This window comes from Carettochelys insculpta, chromosome 3 (genome assembly GCF_033958435.1).
Source record: "Carettochelys insculpta isolate YL-2023 chromosome 3, ASM3395843v1, whole genome shotgun sequence".
In the NCBI taxonomy this organism is placed as follows: Eukaryota; Metazoa; Chordata; order Testudines; family Carettochelyidae; genus Carettochelys; species Carettochelys insculpta.
In genome coordinates, this window is record NC_134139.1 from 125,278,742 (window position 1) to 125,301,793 (window position 23,052).

Genomic DNA, 23,052 nt, shown 5'->3' on the forward strand with positions numbered 1-23,052 from the left:
ATTTGTGCTGATATCTCCAGAGACCTGCTTGGCCTCCGATAGAGAAGAGAAGGGCAAATTATGGCCTGCAGACTGTGTCCAGTCTGAAAGACCATTTTTTTGGCCCACAAGCTCCTACAGGAGAGCAGGGTCAGGGGCTTGTCCTGCTCTGGTGCTCCAGCAAAGGACCAGGGTTGGGGGCCTACTCCACTTTACCCACCCAGCACTCCTCAGCCCCCCAATCGCAATTCCATCATCATCCCATGTGTGCAGAGCCTCACTGCACTGTTTCTGCGATTGGAACCTCACCCTAAGCGGCAGCCCCCACCCTCATGTGCGTAGCATGCTCCACCCTCTTCTTGTCTTCTATGGCCTCACCCTCATGAACCTACAAACTACCCAGGTGCCGCACCCATCCCAGATAGGGTAATTCTGCCCATGGTGGTGCCTGTACAGCTGCCTTGACGTTATTGCTAGCAGGGCCCCTAGGAGTCCCTGGTGCTGCTCATGTAGCACCCCACCCTATCAGCCTCTCCTCCCCCAGTGAGGAAACATCCCTTATAAAGGCCCCTGCCCCCCAAACCATATCCCATGAGTCTTCCTGTCCCACCTCAGCCTGCCACGCAAATTTCCATACCCAGATGCAGCCCTCTGGCCAAAATTTTTTTCACCCTTGAAATAGAGCCTAGTGCCCAAATTGTGTGTGGTGTCCCCGCCACTGTTCTGGGTCCAGGAAGTGCTGGATGAGTGGACGACAGCCCAGATGGGCCCCCTTCGACTCCTCCTCCCTCTCAGTACATCACTCCTTGCTTGGGCTTCTTCTGCCCTTGCTTGGCTGCCTCTGGCCTACTGACTAGTCTCAAGTATACCCTAGATCTATGGACAATTAAACAACAAAAACCTGTATGCTGGATCTAGTTCTCCTCAGACTTACTCTGGGATAGCTATAGCTGACCTAAGAAAAGTTACTTCTCATTTGCCACTCGTGTGAGATCAGATCCAGGCCAGCTGGATCCAATCCTCTTCCTACTGAAATCAGTTGGGAGTTTTGCCCTCTACTTCAAAAGGTAGCAAGACTGGGCCCTTAAGTTGTTTAGATCCAAAATACAGGCTTTGTACTAAGGATTGTACAAAACCTGGCCACTTCAATAGAAATGCCTTTGGTTGTCATTAAAATGTCAACATAAAAGAGGCTTTTTGATATAAACATCTCCCTTTAGAGTTAGAAACTCAAAAAATCTAGAATACCATGCTAGATGCATGAAGGACACAATGCAAAAGTGACTATAAGAAAAATTATAATTGGACAATTTAACTTAATTGTGCAAGATAAATAATGCAAAATATAAACAAAGAGCATAAATGAAGAAAAGTAAAATGTTTAGTAGTTAACAAAGGTTAGAGTTATGTATACACACATAATACCCCTATGTTAGGAGTTAGGAAATACAAGAATCATGGCTGACCCCACAGTCTCCATTCAATTCCACAGATTGTATGAATTATTATATGGTCCAATTTTGTGACTACATAGTATATCCTGCCCCAGATCCCTAAATCTCATGATGGACAGTGCTCACTTAATGAGGAACTATTTAATATTTTGCTTTATCGACATGGTTCAATGTGCATCCCCATGACAATTTTCTTTTTAGTACACCACACAATTCAAACCCTGCACTGAAGAAGTAGTAATTAATACTTTCTTCACAGGCTTTTGCATGGCACACATCACAATGAGAGTCACAACCAACTAATGAATTTCTTTTCAAATGCCCCTGTGAGCTGATGTGGTGGTATTATCCTTGATGCATCCATCAATTGTGAGCACCCAATTCGAGACACCTAGGACCTGATTGGTCAGTGTTTGCAATATTATATAACCCCTTTATATGTTCAAAGCACAGCCCCATTGACTTCACCTCCAGCTGAGAAGTCTCAGCAGTTCTGCACAACCTCAGCGCGGAACGTACACAGCGCAGACAAATCTCAGAAATTGCTAAAATTTAAGAAACATTTACTGAGTGTGTGAGAGCTATAATATTTTACAGCAATGACCAACAGGCGCTTCCTTGGTGGAAAAGTCACTCCTCTGCCAGATTTCAAATACCTGCTCAAAAGCTGGGGGGGCACTGAAACTTTTAAGAAAAAAGGTCACCAGATTTTTTTTAAACACAAGCAAAACAAAATATTTCCCCTTTAGTCTCATTTTTGGAAATTTGTGCAAAATTTTCCGAGAAATTAAATCTGAGGCTGATGCCCAGCATGGGAAATTTCATCTCAAATGATTAAAGTTTGGTGAAGTTATAGACAACTAAAAACCGGGCCTTGGGAACCGTTGGGCAACCTGAATAGCAGGCTGTGCTACCAGCTCCACCTTAGTGATATTTGTGCATACAGCTGACCTTTTATTACTAATAACTATTAAACTGCAAACAAACACAGTCTGTTCTAATCTCAGTCCAGTTTTACATTTGTGTACATTTTTTAAACTTCAACTGATTATCCTTGATTTATTGTGATTCATTGGTGTGAGATCAGAATAAGATACTTTTCTTTCCTACCACTGTGCCTTGAAGTTGGGATTTTGTGCATACAGAAATAGACAAAAAGTACTTTGGCCAATGTGTAAATTCTAGTCAAATAATTAAATCAACACTAGAGTACTATAAAACTAAAACATTAAACCATTGAATAGAGAACATGTGTTATAGCACAAATAAGTTCTTTCCATCTTACAACACTTAAAACTGCATTTACTAGGTACAACAATTCTCACTTACGTAAAAAGTGCAAATTGAACCTACATCTTTCTGAATCTGAGAGCTGTATGAAGATTCAGGCTTTTCCATGGTCAGCCATTCATCCGCTGCTAGCTGACGTACTTTTTTTTCTAGACTAGTTGCCTCACTGGGTGTTTATGGTCTACAGATGCTATAGAACTCCTGGGAGATGTATTCAAGAGTTTTTGGAATTACAGCTATCAGTCCAAGCAAAGGATGAAACTCCAGCAAGTAACTATTCTTCAAACTGGGGCTTGAAAAAGAAGTGACATTCATTAAATTGGTGAATTTATTGAAGAACATCATGACTAATGAGGAAAAAGTTCCTGTTTTATAAGCAATTGGCAGGACAAACTTTAATACTGGTTCACTGAATGCTGCTTAATTGCAATCTTTATATTAAGCACTTCCAGTTTTTAGTAACATTTTGCTGGGAACCCAGCCTGTCCCTTGACTTTAATGACAACAGGATTTGGAGATCAGCAATAGCATGGTGCTTACTGAGAAATACTTAGGAAGAAATGCTCAGGTCACAGGATGACTTGTGGGGTTGCAGGCAGGGAAATGCTGGGATTTGCCTTCTCTGTCTGCAGTCTCACAAACCTGCCTGCGCCTGGGATCTGCAGAGGACATAAGGGGCTGAGGTGCCTGCAACCATGCCCAGGCAATGCTGGGCCCTGCCCCCCTGTGGCAACCCAGCTGGAGTCCTGGGTGCTGGAGGCTTGGTGGGTTGGCAGTGGGTACAGCAGAAGCCAGGAGTGGGATTACATCCCAGATGCTAGGACTTTTCAAAGTGAACAAGGGTGCTGAGGGCTAACAGAGTTGAACAGAACCTCTCCTTGTGGCTGCCCTGCCCACAGCTTTCCCTTTCCTAAGTCTTGGCATCTAGGCTGAAGCCTTGTGCCCCGTTACTACCCGAAACACAGGCAGTTTAGTGAGGCTATAACCAAGAAAGACATCCTAGTATTTCCCTCCCTGGCCGCAGCCTCAAAACCTGCCATAAGCTTTTTAGCAACTGCAGGATAATAGCAAGTGAGAAGATGCTAATAAGCAGAATCTACTGCCTATCTATTTGGTATGCCACTTATGTAGCTCTAAAAAAACAAAACACAAAAAAAAAACAAACAAAAAAAACTTGATCTGAATCCTTCTAAAGTAGCAGAAATAAACAGTAAGTGATTAATACACATACTACAATTGAAGTCAGTTTACCAGGAAATCTGGATAAGTGGCTTGTTTAATCAACTGGCACCTGCTCCACTAGTGGCTGGTGTCACTTAGGTGAGCATATGCTCAAGGGATCTGTCTCTGTGGAGCCAGATACAGGGCCGGTGGCAGTAACAGTAGAGCCAGCAGCTGGCTGCCATGCTGGGACCAGCCACAGCAGAGCTGGAAGCCAGCTGTCCAGCCAGTGGTGGCAGCAGGGCTGCTGACTGTGGGAACTGCTGCTCAGCTGGAGACAGCAGCAGCAGGGTTGGGGGCTGGCTGCCATGCCGGGGCCAGAGACAGCAGGGCCAGGAGCCAGTGGTCCGGCTCACAGAGGTGGCAGCAGGAGTGGTGCTGACTGTGCAGGGCCAATAGCCCCACTCAACCATCTGGCACATTTGATCTGGCACCCTGGCAGAAGTGGGGATGTGCTGGATAATTGAGCTTTTACTGTACTTTAGCTAAGATCTGTAAACTGAGACTTGCATAGGCAGAAATCAAGCAGCTCATCTGAAAATAAAAGTAGAAAAGTTAATAAAAATAATTACATATGAAAGGAACTGTAACATCTTCATTTATGAAAGCAGAGAATAAAACTTCAGTCATTAACTGCTTTGACATACCTGAATACGTGACCTTCAAACCAGATCCCTGTATTATAACTACTGATCACAATTATTATACTAACACCATAGACAATTACAGCAAAGATATGTCAGCCAGTGTTCCCTGTAAGCTGAGTGCTTGTGTGGCTGCCCAGGACAGATTCATATGCCACCCAGCTGATTAGCAGAGCACTAACTGCTGGCAGCATGTGTTTCTATTGATTATGCCCATCCACACATGCCTCAGTGCACATAACAAAAGTTATTCCGCACATGGAAGAAAAAAAATAAAAGAAATGTTGGTCACAGTGCTGACAGAGCGATGCTAGAGTTATGGATTGTAAGCCAGTGGTCTGAATGCACCTGCCATCTATTGATGAAACTGCAAAAAAGATCTCCGGAGCACATTATATTTGCACAGATGCACCTACTTTGCCTAGGTGATCAGCAGATGTAGCTGCTTTGCGAAAATGAACAAATTTTTGGCAGCCTGGGGTTAAAATTCAATGAAGTCTTGGATGCCAAAGTAGTGAAATGTTTTTACCCTTACTGTATGATTATAGGGCAGCAGAACCGTATTTAAGATGCTCTGAAATCGAGGGGGTGACTCTAAAGTGAACTTCATTCACTAAGCAGGGGGTTGTGATGCCAAATCCAAGTACAAGTTAGAGGGGGCAGAACAAGTACTCCTAGCTGATGGTGCAGACTCTGTTCAAAGTGTCTTAGATATATTTGATCCACACACACCTGTGTTTAATGACAGCATTGATATGACTCAATTGAGAAGCTTTGTTACCTCTTAGTGATCACTAGAGCTGTGATCGCTGAAGCTGTAGACACTGAGAAGCTGATTTAAGAGCTCAATCTGAGATCTGGTGTTGCGGACAGCATAGTGGTGAAGAGACAACACAGAAGAGGAGGCAGAAGTGAGATTCCCCAATAGGAACAAGTGAGAGGACTGGACTGGGTGGTGGAATCTCTGGGAGGTCACTGACCTTAGACAAGAGGCTGTGAATGGGGTACGGTGGAAGGAAAGGGACATCTGTCCATTGGACTTGAACACCTTAAAGTGGGAAACTGAGAGAAACAGCTGCTGCCCAAGAGGCTGTAGGTAAGGCATTTACTTATACTTGGAATATTTTTAAATCACTGTTGTGTTTTTCACAAATTAATGTGGTGCTCCCTTGCCCCTCAATAAACTTTTTGCTGTTATACACATATTTAGTGCTTACAAGTGAGAAAGTGTTGTCTACTATAGGTATCCAGAGTGGTGATTAGCTTTCTCAGGCTTCTGGGTATGTGTTTGAACCACTTCTCCTTTCTAAGTTAAGAGGAATACCTAAATATTGAAACCAATACTTGTTGCTGCCACTACCCTCGAGTGAAAAGTAATACGCTGGAATAGAAACAACAAATAATGTTCCTAAAAGTGGATTTGACATTAGTATTACTTACCCGTGGCAATAGGGAACAATACTTTTTCAATACAATGTAAAAATGAATGAATTAAGTCTGTTATCAAGAAAAACAATTACTTTTCTTGCACTGATGCTTCTCTGGCAAACCATAAGGTATATTAAATAGCAAAACTCCTAACAAGTTAATCTTCATTATATGACCGTTCCTTAGTGACATTTAAAATGTGGGATCCAGCATCTTAGATAACAAGAATGACACTCTGAAAACAGAAATTGGTTACAACCACTAAAACACAAAACTTATTTCCAACAAGACTCGCTGTTTTAAATTACTCGCCAACTGTTGTTCAGAGAAAAAACTTGCTTAGCAATTATATTATGGGGAAGTCAAAATTTGCTGCTTTCACCTTTTTGCCCTTTTTGCCAAATCTTCCAGACATATTCTCGTTGGGCATCCATCTGAAAATCAATAATCAAAACATGACAGAAATAACAAGAGCAAAATAACTCAAAACGCACCTATCAATGTTCAAGGCAAAATGCATTTTCTTTATTTAAATATTTTATTTAGTAGTCAATTGAGCTGCATTAACACTGAGTTTGGGACCTAAATGTTGATGGTTCACATTTATTTTTTATTAACAATGCTACCAACTACCACAAGCTCTTACAAAGGGCCTTCTGTCTGTGGGTACAAAACACTTTACAAACATTCATTAAGCAAGCCTCCAAACTTCCACTTTGCAGGCTGGGAAATGGCAGCACAGAGCTTTAAAGAGACTTGTTCAAAGCTACACAGAAAGTATATGGCAGATCTTAGAACAGACCTCAGAACTCATGAATTCATTTTTTACTTTAACTACTTGGCAAGGTTTCCTGTATCTGCACAACTATCTGCCAAATACTGACATGCATTTTTAAAACAAGGTACTAATGATTTTTGTTTACATTTCCTTCAGTCGTGGAGAGGAGCAACATCAGGTACTCAAGCACGAGTTCTCATTTTCCCATTGGAATGTGAACCTGAGCGCAACCACAGAATTTAACTTGATTTTTTAAATTTCCACAGTGTGTTTAGCTTTTCTCCTTTTTGTCTCCAGTATTAATAGATAAGTCTTTAAAGTATGTAAATTAAATAGAGTTCTGCAATCTTTCAAACATCCACTTTGTGGTTTAAGCACACACTTCAGCTTATGGATATATAACTTATGGAGCACCCATCCAACTTCTTGGTTAGACTAATACTGAGAAATTAACAGCCTCACTTGAACAGAAGCACTGCAAGCCTACACACAATAACTCGGGTTCATTTAGAAGCCTCCAATGTATCAGTTCAAGAGTCCATTCCACCCTCCTGTTCTCCACCAGAATATATTGTGAACAAACGTTACTTACTTGTTGGTTGAATATCTCTCTCACCAGCTGCAACTGAAGCCGTAGGCAGATACATTCATCATTGTAAGTGCTCACAAAATACTTGAGGCCGAGATCAACTTGTGGGCGTTTATGCAGGATGTCAGTTATTGCTTAGGCCAAAGTAAATCTTTCCTCTGTATCCAGAACATGTTGGTAAGCCTCAAAGTAGATGACATCTAGAAGCTGAAGGGATATTTACAAGGGAAAGCATGTACAACAGACTTGTTTTCCTTTTTATTAGCTAAATACTCTTTTTCACTGGTAATGAGCAGATTTCAAGCACAAACAGAGGGGCAAGACAGACCGGACCAGAAATCTATCTATTTTAGTATCCCGGTTTCTGACAAAAGCCAGCATCAGAAGCGACAGTTCAGGACATTTTTACAATAGCCTGCCCACATAAGAAGTTTCTTCCAAGCCCCAGGCAGATAGTGGCTGGTTTAAGTCATGAGGCATGAAGGTTTTATCTATCTGAAAATAACACCTCTGGAGAGCCTCAGAATCTTCAGTGTACTTCTCCTCATGACCCCTCTGTGACATAAGTATTACTACTTCTGTTGTATCAACAGGCAACTCAAGCAGAGAGATATCTGTAATTGCTCAAGGTCACACAGGAAATCTGTAGCAGACAAAGGAATAGAAACCTTGTCTTGTGAAGTCTAAAGCTAGGGTCCTAACCACTGGACTATCCTAATTCGTTGACGAAGGTAGACTAGTATTATGCCTCTGCCAGCCTGGAAAGGCCAGCCTCACCTGGAGACACCATGTATTCCTATGCAGCAACGGCTGTCACACATACTTTCAATATTTTGAAAACCATCTTGTATCAACCAATTTAAGAAATAGAAAGACACGGAAGGGGTAATATAATTAATAAAGACTTGCTGAGTTAAACAATTGGGTATACACATATATGCTCCTTCTCCACAAACACAAATGCAAAGAGGTTTGTTTTAAATAAAAATAATCCATTTTTAGTTAAAGAACTCTCCTTGGCATTCAGAAACTTCCTCCTCTCTGCTGTTGTGATGTGGCACAATGCAACACACGAACATTCGTTTAGTAACAACGTAAACTGTTTTTATCGCATATTCTAATATAACTAGCAGTAGCAGGTTGTGCCAACTATGTGAATCTTCCATATAGGAAGATTAATTAAAAGTAAATAATGAACAGGAGATTACCTAATATGTATTAATAGTTTTCAGAGTTTTAAATGTACCTGACGTTTGTTCTCTAAAAGAGCAGCTTCACAAGCCCAAAGGTCAAGCAACACCGCAAATCAGTCCACAGATGTTTGCGCCCAAGCTGAGAGCTTGTCATCACTGGATCTTAAGTGACCTAGGAAAGAAAATCAACAGTATGGCAGATTTTGGCATTTTTAATGGGAGACACTTCCGTTTTAAGGGTCTCTTTTTAAATACACATGCATGCACCCCTCCTCCTCAGGAAAGGCTAGTATTATACTTGGTTTCTGCTTTAAAAAAAACCCCCACATCTGTCCCTAATTTCTGAGATTCATGACAACACTTCAGTGAAGTGCATGGATAGTGTTCTAGGCATATAGCAATTATGTACATCCTCTGATGTGCATCACCAGTCTATAGAATGAGATCATTAAAACCATGTAATGAAAGACTTACTGGAACAGAGCTACGCAGGGGAGCAGGCAACCAGGGCTTGTTGCGGGGGACAGCAGTACATGGTGGCCAGAAGCAGAGCTGGGTGGGTGGGTGGGAGGGCTGGGAACAAGGGGTGGGGTGGGGGAGGCAGCAGCAGCTGGGGCTAGGCATGGAGCTGGGAGTAGAGTCAGGCAGGAGGGCCAGAACTGACCTCCCTTTGTCCATCAAACTCCCTCATTCAGGATCAGTCAGTTCCCAAGGGTACTGAATGGGGGAGACCTAACCTGTAGTTTAAAAACAGCCAACTTTTTCCTCCTCTAGTCCATTCCTGTTGCCTACAATGGCATATTTTCACCCCACTCTTGGGCCATTTTCAATAATCTTTCTTCCCTCATTAGCTCTATTTAATACAATGAGGTCCCACATGTATCTTGCAGGCAATCAGAGCAATAACTCCAGGTGCTCAGATACCACTGGGATGGAAGTGGTAGAAAACCTACACAGAATGAGTAGGAAAGGCTTCAGATGGTCAGTCAGAAAATGGCTCTGCACAGTGTCTGTAGTCACTATCCAAAAGAGGCACAGAAGAAGTCCAGTTTGACTCCTGCTTTTGATCAATCAGTATTTGATCGATCTTTTATCTTGTTCAATGTACTGGCTTGCCACGAGCAGCAGCTGATTTTCCAGGTCTTTCAGGTCCTTCAAAGTGACATCATACATGATGTAAGCCCCTCGCTGGTCCTGTGTGTGAATGTATCCATCCTGACCGGTGTAAAAGTCATTGTGGTTCTCCACATCTGAAAATTCCATGAACTGTGCACTGTGGACCTGTGCAACGGCAAATCCAAGAGACACTGTGATACAAACAATCAGTTTTAGAAGACGTGCAATGCTGCACATCAGTATATTTAAGAGTGGGCCTCACCACTGAAGGCGTGGTGGCCCTTTGGTTCTATGTGTGGCCCGTGAGGCATTTTGTTTATCGTTGCCCACGCATTGGGTTGCCAGATTTTGTAGGTTTCTGCCTGTGGTTTTTTTTCCTACTGGTTTCACTAAAAGACATGCATATAAAGCACAAGCACATGAAGCAAGGTGTGTGCTGATTACATACAAGACTGTGAGAGACGTGCATTCCCTCAGCACCCAGTCAGAATACTGCTATGGTTCTAATGGCACACCCTACAAATTACTATCTTTCTACAAGAGCCTTATTCTTCACTTACATGCAAAGTCTGTTTTCACTTTTTGGAGTCTAATACACTATCCTAATCCATACTGTCCAACAGTTCTGTGTAGTATCCCCTCCTCTTTTCAGCTTCACTAATATCCTTCTACTGACCCTGGGAAATCAGTAATGCCCAACAAGCTTTCCTCTTACAATTGGATGCCTTCCAAAACTCCATTTCATAGAGAGATGAGCAAAGCAAGGCATTAATTTTAATTATGGAAACCTCACCGCACCACATAAAATCAATACTTTCTGCAAAGCTCTTTAACTGTCTCAGTAGTAACAGAATGTTAACTGCAGAGATCTGTGCTGGACTAGAAAAATAGTCATTTCTCACCAGCCAGTAAATGCCCACAAAAACCTATGTTTAGTTTGAATGTTGTATGAGATCAGCTGTTAACATTCTTTTCTTCTTCCTGATAAAATTCTCTCTCTTTGTCCTTTACTTACATTTCCGAAGTGAGTATTAAGCTTCATTTCTGTCAGGAGTGACAAGGAAGGGAATCTGCTGAAGTTTAAAAAGCCTTTACAACAGAATCAAGTTAAGCTTGATTTAGATAAATAACTGAGTAAGTATCACAGTGAGAAGTACAAGACAAGACAGAAGTTTTAAGTGAATTCCTGTATCAGGTGAGGGAAGACCCTGGAATGTTGGTTTTTTCACATCTGCCCCCTTCAAATTTCCAGTTGGTCTTGTGGTCATCACAATAATATGAAGGCAGCTTCCTCAAAAACTGGAGAATCCGTTCCAAAAAAAAAAAAAAACTTGGGGAGCATACCTACAATGTTTATGGGTTTTGAGCACATTTTAAAGAAGCCGCAATCAGGCCTCAACTGGATGCCCACCATTGTTTGTGGGTACAAGAAAGGTTTTAGGAATCCATCTGTACAATTGTGTAGTCATATCAGGTAGCTGTGTATTAAGTAGATCTTACTGGTGCCCACCAATATTTGTGCCTGTAATTTTCTCCTGTAGCTGCTCAAAGACACCAAAACTACAAAACCACATAGCCCAGTATTACAATGACTATATTAACATCCTTCAGGTATTTCCCTCCTCGGTGCATTGTTAACCTTGACTCAGTCACTACACTTGACTTCATCTGTGTTTACTTCAATGAGAAAACGCTGCTCCGAGCCAACTCCTCAGACCAACAGAGGAGGGATGCAGCCAAGAAGGATTTTTAGTTTCACTCAATGTATTTCTTGAATGCCCTTGAATCCAGAAATAGTGTCATGCTCCTGAAGCTTCCAGTCCCAGCCAGCCTGAGGCTGGAATGTGTAATGGGGGCCTTATATCTGTGTTTCCTGCAGTGTAGTGTGGTATATTAACTATACACTGAACGACCAGCTCTCACATTGTAGTCTTAACATCAAAATAATGCAAGGGGTCCTTGTTGTAAGTCGCTTCACTATAAGTCATTTCACATATATGTCGTTAAGTAATTCAGGAAAGCAGATTTGTTATAAGCTACACTGATCCACACTTACACTGTTTAGTGGCAGAGGGACCAAAAGCCAGGAACATAGCAGACCTTTGTGGTGGCCAGGTGGCAGGCACTGTAGTACAGGAGGCCTGGAAGTGAGCCCTTAAGTCATGGGAGACTAGCAGGGAACTGCAGAGAACTGGCAGGTAGCCAGGGGAGAGGTGAGGAGCCAGCAGGGAGCTGGCTTATCTTTTTTTCTCTCTCTCTATTTATTTATATATTTATTTATTCTATTTATTTCTGTTCTATTTATTTATTATTTTTTGTGAGTTATAGGTACATTATATGAACCACCTGTGTGAGAAATGTATGTGTTGGGAACATACCTCAAGCTAATTACATTATTCTTTATGGATATTAATTCCCCTTTACAAAAGTTGCATTATTTAGGAACATAACCTGGACTTATGCCAAGGACTACTCTAGTCCTAATGTACTTGGACACACTTTGAGTGAGAAACTTGGCACCATCATAGAATCATAGAACACTAGGACCAGAAGGGGCCTCGAGAGGCCATCGAGTCCAGTCCCCTGCCTCAACGGCAGGACTGACCACTATCTACACCATCCCTGATAGACATCTATCTAATCTGTTCTTAAATATCTCCAGCGAGGGAGATTCCACAACCTCCCTTGGCAACTTATTCCAGTACTTGACCACCCTGACAGTTAGGAACTTTTTCCTAATGTCCAACCTAAACTTCCCTTGCTGCAGTTTAAGTCCATTGCCTCTTGTTCTCTCCTCAGAGGCCAAGAAGAACAAGTTTTCTCCCTCCTCCTTATGACACCCTTTAAGATATCTGAAAACCGCTATCATGTCCCCCCTCAATCTTCTTTTTTCCAAGCTAAACAAGCCCAATTCTTTCAGCCTTTCTTCATAAGTCATGTTCTCCAGACCTTTTATCATTCTAGTTGCTCTTCTCTGGACCTTCTCTAATTTCTCCACATCTTTCTTGAATTGGGGTGCCCAGAACTGGACACAATATTCCAGCTGAGGTCTAACCAGCGCAGAGTAGAGCGGTAGAATGATTTCTCGTGTCTTGTTCACAACACACCTGCTAATGCATCCCAGAATCATGTTTGCTTTTTTTGCAACAGCATCACACTGTTGACTCATATTTAACTTGTGATCTACTGGAACCCCTAGGTCCCTTTCTGCTGTACTCCTTCCTAGACAGTCTTTTCCCATTCTGTATGTGTGAAACAGATTATTCCTTCCTAAGTGCAGCACCTTACATTTATCTTTATTAAATTTCATCCTGTTTACTTCAGACCATTTCTCTAATTTATCTAGATCATTCTGAATTATGACCCTATCCTCCAAGGTAGTTGCAACCCCTCCCAGCTTGGTATCATCTGCAAACTTAATAAGCGTACTTTCTATGCCAATATCCAAATCATTAATGAAGATATTGAACAGAACTGGTCCCAAAACAGACCCCTGCGGAACCCCACTTGTTATGCTTTTCCAGCTGGATTAAGCACCATTAACAGCTACTCTCTGGGTGCGATTAGCCAGCCAGTTATGCACCCACCTTACTGCAGCGCGATTTAAGTTGGACTTGCCCAGTTTGTCGATAAGAATATTATGCGAGACCGTATCAAATGCTTTACTAAAGTCTAGGTATACCATATCCACTGCTTCTCCCTTATCTATGAGTCTCGTTATCGTGTCAAAAAAAGCTGTCAGGTTGGTTTGACATGATTTGTTTTTTACAAAACCATGCTGGCTGTTCCCTATCACTTTACTACCTTCCAAGTGCTTGCAGATGACTTCCTTAACTACCTGCTCCATTATCTTTCCTGGCACAGAAGTTAAGCTTACTGGCCTGTAATTTCCTGGGTTGTTCTTATTCCCCTTTCTGTAGAAGGGCACTATATTTGCCCTCTTCCAGTCTTCTGGAATCTCTCCTGTCTCCCATGACTTTCCAAAAATGAGAGCTAACGGCTCAGCTACCTCTTCTATCAGCTCCTTGAGGATTCTAGGATGCATTTGATCAGGCCCTGGTAACTTGCAGACATCTAATTTTTCCAAATGGTTTTTAACTTGTTCTTTTTTTATTTCAAAAACTAACTCTACCCCTTTTCCACCAGCATTCTCTATGTCAGGCATTCCTTCAGACTTCTCTGTGAAGACCGAAACAAAGAAGTCATTAAGCATCTCTGCCATTTCCAAGTTCCCCATTACTGTTTCTCCCTCCTCACTGAGCAATGGCCCTACCCTGTCCTTGGTCTTCCTCTTGTTTCTAATATATTTGTAAAAGGCCTTCTTGTTACCCTTTATGCCTGTAGCTAGTTGGAGCTCATTTTGTGCCTTAGCCCTTCTAATTTTACTCCTGCATTCCTGTGTTATTTGCCTGTGTTCATTCTTTGTAATTTGTCCCAGTTTCCATTTTTTATAGGATTCCTTTTTTAGTTTGAGATCATGCAGGATCTCCTTGTTAAGCCAAGGCGGTCTTTGCCCATATTTACTATCTTTCCTACATAGGGGAATAGCTTGTTTTTGGGCCCTTAATAATGTCTCTTTGAAAAACTGCCAACTCTCCTCAGTTGTTTTTCCCCTCAGTTTTCCCTCCCATGGGATCTTACCTACCAGCTCTCTGAGTTTACCAAAATCTGCCTTCCTGAAATCCATCATCTCTATTTTGCTATTTTCTCTCCTACCAGTCCTTAGAATTGTGAATTCTATGATTTCATGATCACTTTCACCCAAGCAGCCTCCCACCTTCAAATTCTCGACCAAGTCTTCCTTATTTGTCAAAATCAAATCCAGAACAGTTTCTCCCCTGGTGGCTTTTTCAACTTTTTGGAATAAAAAATTGTCTCCAATGCAGTCTAAGAACTTATTGGATAGTCTGTGCCCCGCTGTATTAGTGTCCCAGCATATATCTGGATAGTTAAAGTCCCCCAGCACCACCAAATCCTGGGCTCTGGATGATTTTGTTAGTTGCTTAAAAAAAGCATCATCCACCTCTTCCACCTGGTTAGGTGGCCTGTAGTAGACTCCTAACAGGACATCACCCTTGTTTTTTACCCCTCTTAAACTAACCCACAGACTCTCAACACGTCCATCTCCTATGTCCATCTCCACCTCAGTCCAAGTGTGTACATTTTTTATATATAAGGCAACACCTCCCCCCTTTTTTCCCTGTCTATCTTTCCTAACCAGGCTGTAGCCTTCAATACCAACATTCCAATCATGTGTATTATCCCACCAAGTTTCTGTGATGCCAATGATATCATAGTTGTATTTATTTATTAGCACTTCCAGTTCTTCCTGCTTATTACCCATACTTCTTGCATTGGTATATAGGCATCTCAGATATTGATTGGAACTTGCCCCCCAGTTTTTTCCTGGCCCTCTTTTTACTCTGACATTGTTGCCCATGCTCCCTCCTACTTCCGACCCCTATCCCAGGTTTCCATGTTCTCCATTTACCTGCGGGCTTTGCTCCTCTGTCCCCAGCAAATCTAGTTTAAAGCCCTCCTCACCAGGTTAGCAAGTCTGTGTCCGAATATAGTCTTTCAACTTGAAAGTTACATCAACTTGAAAGTTACAGCACAGTCAGCTAATCGGGCACAGCAGGCTTGAGAAGCTACATATTAGTTTGCCAAAAAAGCAGTTATATTATTGTTGTAACATCCTAGGAGACAGTCTTTCCAGGGTATTCATCAATCATATTAGAAACTGCTGTTAGGGAAACACTTGTGGATGCATTGTCATCTGAACTGTCGTTGATTTAGTGAATAATATTTATCTTGGCTTTAGCTGAAGTTCAAACTTATACACTATCCCAGGAAAGCACACTCAATTATTTCACTATCACTCGTGATTACCCCATCTCTCCCATTACCTCATCCTCAAATACAAATTTCCACCCCTACCGTTCCACACACAGACAGTATCAAGCAGTCACTTTCCAAGTCACAGAATGCTGGGGAAAATGTGGTCAGCATACCCCATATTTTGGAGGAGAAATACAGGGAGATAAAGAAACCTTATGCAAGTGAACTCATAACCAATCTGCTGTGAAGTAGTTCATACAACTGGTACCATGAAGTATTTCTGCAGGAAAAAAAAAAAAGTCAACGTTTCAGAAAGTGAGAGAATGCAGTATATACTCAGTATGTCTAGTGAATACTCAACGACATGTTATAGTGCTACATATGAATTTGGTAAGGCTACATTATGGTAGTAAAGCCAGAAGCAACTTTCTAAGGTCACCCTGAACAGACTTTATAGTACAAACACATTATAATTTATCTGTAGCATTCTGTGTGTTCCACATATTTTACAGAGGAGGAAAATGTTATAAGTATGTTAAAATGTTTAAAAAAATATCTCCACCTCAAGTGTCTTAGTTACAGCATTCTACATTTAGAGGAAAAATTATAACCACTCTTCCAACCTTGTAATTAGTACATTTTAGAAACCTCTAAAACAGCTTTATACAGAACTTCTCTAGTCTGACACCCTAGGGACCTGACCAATGCCGAACGAGAGAATTTGCCAGATCATGGGAAGTTAATATTATCTTGCAATATTACCAACACTTCCACTGCTAACAGGGCTCTTAAAAGACATTTAGGGGTAAATTACAACTTAACAACAGCGTAGATCACTGAGAGCCAGGACTGATGGCTATAAACAAACTTTATAGGACAATGGGAAATTTGGCCACACCCACAAGAAGTGGTAGCCCGGCTAACTATGACCATGCTGGATTATAGATGCTGCAAGACAAGAGTGTACCAGATTAGAGGTTCAAATTGTATTAAGGCAATAGTGGTCAACCTGTATGTGGCCCACTCAGTCTATACCCGCAGCCTATAGACTCCCCATCAATGCCTCCCTCTGACACACGCCTCTTGTAAACCAAGGCACTGGAGCCCTGCACATGTTAACCTTCTCATCTCTTTCCCAGCACTTTCAGAGCACTTCAAATCTCCTGATTCATGCTCCACCCCTGTGCCTCCAAAGTTGGAATGCCATGAATCAGCAGCATTCCAGCTCTGGAAGGGCAAGGCAGGAGCAAGGACGAAGTGCAAATTAGGTGATCTGCAGTGTTCTGAAAGTGCTGGGAAGGAGGTGCCGGTAAATGTGGAGCTCCAGTATGTGAGAGCCATGAGGGAGGGGGACACATGGGAAGACCACAGGTAGAACCCTAATGGGCTGTGGGCTGCTGTGACCCACTAAAGTGAAGGTGGGCCACTCATATGGACCACCCGCTATTCCTGGTTGCCCATCCATGTATGAAAGTGTGGAATCTCAAGGTTCTCAGTCTAGAAGCAAGTGCTGTGTCCTCTGTAGGAAAACCTTACTAACCACATATACCTCCCAGTTTTAGGGCATAAGAGGTCACAATATAATAGGTCTTAAAGTTGTCAGGTAAAGAAGATGAAGAATCAAAGGAGGAGGATAAATGCAATTTAGATCAGCAACTTATCCTAACACAACAAAGTCTGCAATGGAAAGATAAAGAGACTAAAACTCACGAAAGGAACATACTACATATTCCTATTTCAGTCTGTGTTTTGCATGGCCTTTTTAGAGAGTTATTGAATGGATCACCTTGAAGTCAGCTGGTGTATAATGGACAAACTGGTGACAGCCAAGACGACCTGAAACTCCAGTGCCTCCTTTAACAGCATTTATCCAACAGGTATCTTCAGCACTGGCGATTAGGTTACCAGCTTGGAGCATGAGGCCTGAGGTGCTGATTGTTAAGGTTCACTCCATAGATCTAAAGTAGTTCAGAACCCCCAGGCAGACCCTCTGAAACAAATCGTATGTATAAAAACACACTACTGTAGCTTAAACACAATTAAAGAGACAACTGTGCCCTTGAAAATTTAAGCCTCTGACATGGGCGTTTGTTTTTACCTGGAGCTCTCTGATTCTTAGGTGACGTACATAAAGGACAGACACGTAGGCTCCTTTCCTCATGACAAGGTCCTTATTGTTGGCCTCTGTGCCCTCATCTAATCCCAGCAGCTGCAAGGTGGTTACATAACTATACCTTTTTAGAGATGGAAGAAATTTAATTAAATCATCGTTCCTCAAACAGATTGCTACAACCCATCTTAATTACAGATCCCTTTCATGTCCTGTCTAGATGTAAACTATTGCCTATTGAATTAGCTGCCCTGGAAACCTGCAGCATGGAACAACAAACTATAGAAACAGGAGCTAACTAATGATTCTGGCAGAGTCACACTTGTAAAGAAGAGACAAACGTAAGCATTTATTTTTCTTTACCAAGAAGAGTATAGTTTTACCCTTTTTCCTCCTTCTTCCTGGAAGATCCTGCATGCTTGCTGAGACTAATAGTTTCCACACCTCTCTCATTCATAGTCACAGAAGGATTACTATCTTCTGTGTTTTGATCCTGTTTAAAAAATATAATTCAAAAATGAATATTGTGAAAGTGCCAATAGTTCTTTTTGTCAGTGTTATGCAAAGGCATTATCATGAAAGCTGGGTTTTGGGGGTGTACCTGCAGGAAGCTCAGTGCTTGACAAGAATAATCAACAGGCCGGGAAAATGAGAACTGACCCACAAGAAGATTGTAAGTAAGTAAATCCCTCAATTAAAAAGATCACTGGAAACAATGTAACTGATTTTAGTAGATTTTCAGTGATTTATGTCTGAATTTCAAAAACCCTAACAATCACAGATTTCCCATTCAAATTGAGAAGGGAGCCAACATCAGACTGAGCCTTAATTTATACTTGAAGAGCAATGTCCACTAATCCTCTCTCAACTGGGCCTCCTCTGAACCTTGAAGACTTACAAAGGAAGGATCAAACCCAGACTCCTAAGAAAACTGTCATAACTGGAACTATATAACTCCACTCCAAACTATATACGTCTTTGAAATACTTTGTAGTGATGTCTATTTTTCTAAAACCCTTCCATCACCACTGTAAGCTTCAAAGAGAATGGAAAGAGAAGTCAGAAAAGTAGCTAACATTGCCTGTCCATCACCATCTCCACCGAGGGTGTATTCCAATCTCACTTTTTGTAGTATAAACCAGGAGTTAGTCCGCTGGCGTCAATGGAGTTACACTAGTGTTAAAACTGGCATTTACTAGTGCTAGCTGGAATCAGAAATCTGTAGGCAAGAGATTACGAGTCTGCTCTTTTCTTGCTGGAGTATAAAACCGGATCCTATCTAACTGCTTCACTACACTCCCCTGAAGTCACAGGGAGTTCAGTATGCACCTTGGACTTTGAGATTCATGACAACACATTTTGTGCCTTCAATATTGCTTTAAAAGGTAAAGGCATCTTATGAGAGTTCTTACTAGTCTTCTCTGGTTTTTCAAGCAAAGGATAGGTAGATGTTAAAACAAGACAACTGAGCTTAGCCCCTGAGGAGGTGATATGCCAACAAGAGACTTGCCACTGTTGTATTTTCTTCCAAGGCAGGTGACAAATTTCTTCACGACCTACAGTTTTGTCTGGGCAGTTTCAGGATGATACTGGTAGATGATGTAACCACAAAATTTGTGCGTTCCCTTGGACTGAGGTGGTTGTTTAGAAACTTACTAACAAAAGCCCTTAACACTCACTGTCCCCATTGAGGCTACAATCTCTCAGGAGATTTCCAGGTGTGTGGATACAATCTTTCCAAATCATTCATTGCCATTCAACATCTGACAACATTTAACAGGTTTGACAATGAGTGGTTTCACAAGACAGGCTAACCAGTCCTCTGGGAGGCAGTCATGTGACACGAAGTGTATAAAGCAGGGGTGCAGAATCACCAGCCCAGAATCCAGATCTGGTCTGCAGCTTGCCTTGATCCACTTCCCGAGGCTCAGGGCTCTCCTCTCCAGCATCTGGCCCATGGCAGGGTGAGGATCCCTGAGCCTTATGGGCCAGATCAGGCAAACCAGAGCCAGATCTGGCCCATGTGCTCTGCCTGATGGGGCAAGAAGCAGCTCTGGGCTCCACATGCTGCTGCTGTTCCTCCTTCCCCTTCCACAACCTAGCACCAGCTGTGGAGAGGCTTCTGCTGCCACTCTGATTAGCCAGAATTCCAGCCAATCAGAGCAGTAGGGACGGGAGCAGTGCCTGGCAGCAGTAGGAGAAAAAGCTCCCTGTAGAGGCTTTTATCCTGCCACTGCCCTTTCCCCAGCCAGGGAAGAGGGCAACGGCAGCGAGCAGACATAAGCACCCCCAAGCCCCAGCCCACTCCCATCCCGTCCTCGCACCTAGACCTGCCCAGACCCCCCCACTCCCACTCTTCTCCTGCACCCCCCTCACCCAGACCCCCACCCTCAGTCTGCTCCTGCACCCTGCTCTCCTACCTGGATCTTTTACCTCCAGCACACTCCTGAATGCTCACTGCTGCCCCACTCCACTTATGCACCTTACCTCCAGCTCAGATGCCGCTAACCCAGCTGCATCTCCCCACTTAGCCTGTTCCTGGATCCCCGCTCTCACCCAGAGCCCAAATACTCACCCTCATCCCACTCCTACACCCTCCCTCCCAGACCCCACACATGCTCTTCAGTAGTCCCTTCCCGCACATTGAGCCTTGAATTCCCCCATTTTGGTCCCACCCTGGCCCCCCAGAAGAGTTAACCTGGTCTGGGGGAAGCCCTGAACTTCAGAGTCCCCTATTCTCCACCCTCCTGCCCATAGTGCTGGAGCACAAGGGGAGTAAGGTGTCTCAGTCAGGGGCAGAGAGGGTTGTGAATTTTATTTTTTTTTTTTTTGGCTTCTCACTTTAATGTGGCCCCAGACTGATTTTTCTGTGGGGTCAGTGGCCCTGGACCCAAAAAAGGAAAAAAAAGTTCCCCACCCTGGTATAAAGGCATACATTGAAAGGGCCCAATGTCCTTCAAGAGGAGGTTCAAACAGTCTCAACAGAAAAAGGAAACTGGGCATTTAGCTTGTCCCTTTAAAGAGATTCAGAGAGTTTTGGTACTGTTCCTGTGTTTTGGCACTTGATGTGGTTTTACCAGAGATACAGTTTTACCTCATAAGCACAGGGCAGTTTGAGAAAAGTGATTCCCCTTTACAGCCATAATTTGTCAGAAGCAGTCAATGGTGTATCAGCCACAACCACCACCAAAAAGGAAACAACACTAGACTTAATATTACATTAGAAGGAGCTTCTGATTACAGTTCTAGGCAGATCAGAGATCAAACATAAAATCACATCATACACTAAGGGTTGTTACTGTGGAAGATGTTAATTACCATCTGACAGAAACAGAGAAAAGGGCAATAAGTTTTAGTTTGCTGAATATTTTAAAATTCAAGGATTAGTCAGAGAACTTGGGTGTGGGGAGGAGGTGAAAACCCCACATAGTGTAGTTGTTTCAGGGGTGCAGTATGACGATGGAGCCCCTTACTAATTCTAAGATAACCTGTTCACATCTTTACCTTTAAATCTTCGAAGACAAATCATGTTATCCACTTGTGAACTGTTCTAAAACTACTGAACTTCTTAAAGCCAAACCCACAACTTTCGTTTCCCTCTCAATTGTCAAACCTGCTGCCCCAGTCAACCAGTTCTAAAACAAGCCAAGCTAACATCAGACTCAGGCGCTGAACTTGGATAGTCTCTCCAGAAACCAAGAATCAACTTGTTTGGTTCCCCACTCCCACTTCCTGCTGCTGTACACTCATGAAACCTGTCTCTTCCCCTGCTGATAAACCAACCCTCTCCCCATCCCCGCCCAGTCCTATGAGGAACAACATCCTAGGACAGATGGAAGATAGGCAGCTTCATGGTCTCCCAACAGAAGCCTTTAATGCAGAGGCTTTTCCATCATCATGAATTAAATGGAGATTTTCTAAAAGAGAGTTAGTTGTTCTCACTCAAAGTTGCACAAATTTCACCTGATCTTTCCCTTCAAAATACCTGAGAAGGCTCTGAGTTGCTATAACTTCTCTCCCAGATTCGATCATACTTACGCTGTCTTGAGGTGTGAGAATCCAAGAAACTTGATTGCACTGGACTTGGCTCTAGCACTTCTGTTGCATGCGCCTGGAGAACGTCAATCACTTGTTCCATGTCAGATACCTTACTGCAATCACATCAAATATCCAAGAGTTAAGATTCATAAGGCAATCCTAAAAGCAAAGCCAACTTTTCTTGAGGAGCTGGGATGAGGTTAGGGAATTTACCAAGGCAGTATAGCATCTCCATTATGGTATACACCTGCAAATGACTGTTTCCTCTATGCACAAATAAATGGTCTGTTTTTCCTGGGAACTGAAGATGTTAGATGAGACCTCCCCATAGCAGATTGCAAGAGAGCCACCTAATCCGGGAAACACAGATGCTGCATCTCCTCAGGGAGGTGGATGGGTATAGGGAAAAGAGCAAGGCCTCTTCGGTGCCACTCCCCGCTCCCTCTCCCTATGACGCCTTTTTAATATCCTTTATAGAAATAATACATTGTTTCAGTTTGGGATGGGACAGAGAATGAATTACTGAGGGAGTTAATTTCTCTGCTCCCCAGTAATAATGCCATTTCTCTCCCAGGCCAACAGGAATTCGTTTCTGAAGTTTTCAGACCAAGCCATTACGGAAAAAATAAGTTCCACTAAAAGGTTTAGGAGATTTTTCAGAATCAGTGACAAGCCACCATTTTAGTCATCCACTTCACAGTTCATTTATGTATGAGTTTATTTATTTAGCCCATACTTGCTAGAAAATTCCTACTCTGCTAGACAGGATTTGGCACATGTAATTTCAGAGGGAGGCGTCTTTTTTGGGGGATGTTTGGTGCGAAGAGAAGGGTTTGAAAATTGGGCCTATAACGAGAAGCCAGCTTCAGTCCTAAAAATGGAGCATCTACAGTCAGTGCATTTTGTCTTCTATACTACATCTTTCCCTTTCTTAGAAGGGATCCAACAAGAGTGAAATCCAGTCTTTCAAAAATGTGTAAAGCAGTGTTAAATTCAACACTTTCCACAAAAATGGACAGAAGGAATTGGGGGCATTATAGTCATTTCATATAAATATCACCACCTGAGTTCCCAGTAGGTTGTGTGGCCACACAGCTGCCTAGTTACACCACGCAGGTTGTCAAGACACCTGCCCAAGGCAGGGAGGAGGACTGCCCCAACCCCAGTTTAGCCTGGGACCAGCCTGCTGTCCAGCTCTGGAGCCCACTCTGTAGCAGCCTAGGTAGCCCTCTCTCAGCTTCAACTCAGTCCTCGCTGGAATCTGCTGGGGCCAGGGGAAGAGCACCTATCCTACAGCTCCAGTGCTGGAGCTGCCACATCTAAGAGAGGTGCCTCTTCCTCTCCCTCCAGCCATGTGCTGCTGCAAGGAGAGAA

The 23,052-nt window shown here is 42.7% G+C and overlaps 1 pseudogene; it reads right to left on the reverse strand.

The window, feature by feature from the left end:
* LOC142010703 (uncharacterized) overlaps window positions 1–21,778 on the reverse strand; it is a 35,405-nt pseudogene extending 13,627 nt beyond the window's left edge.
* Window positions 21,779–23,052: the final 1,274 nt, after the last annotated feature.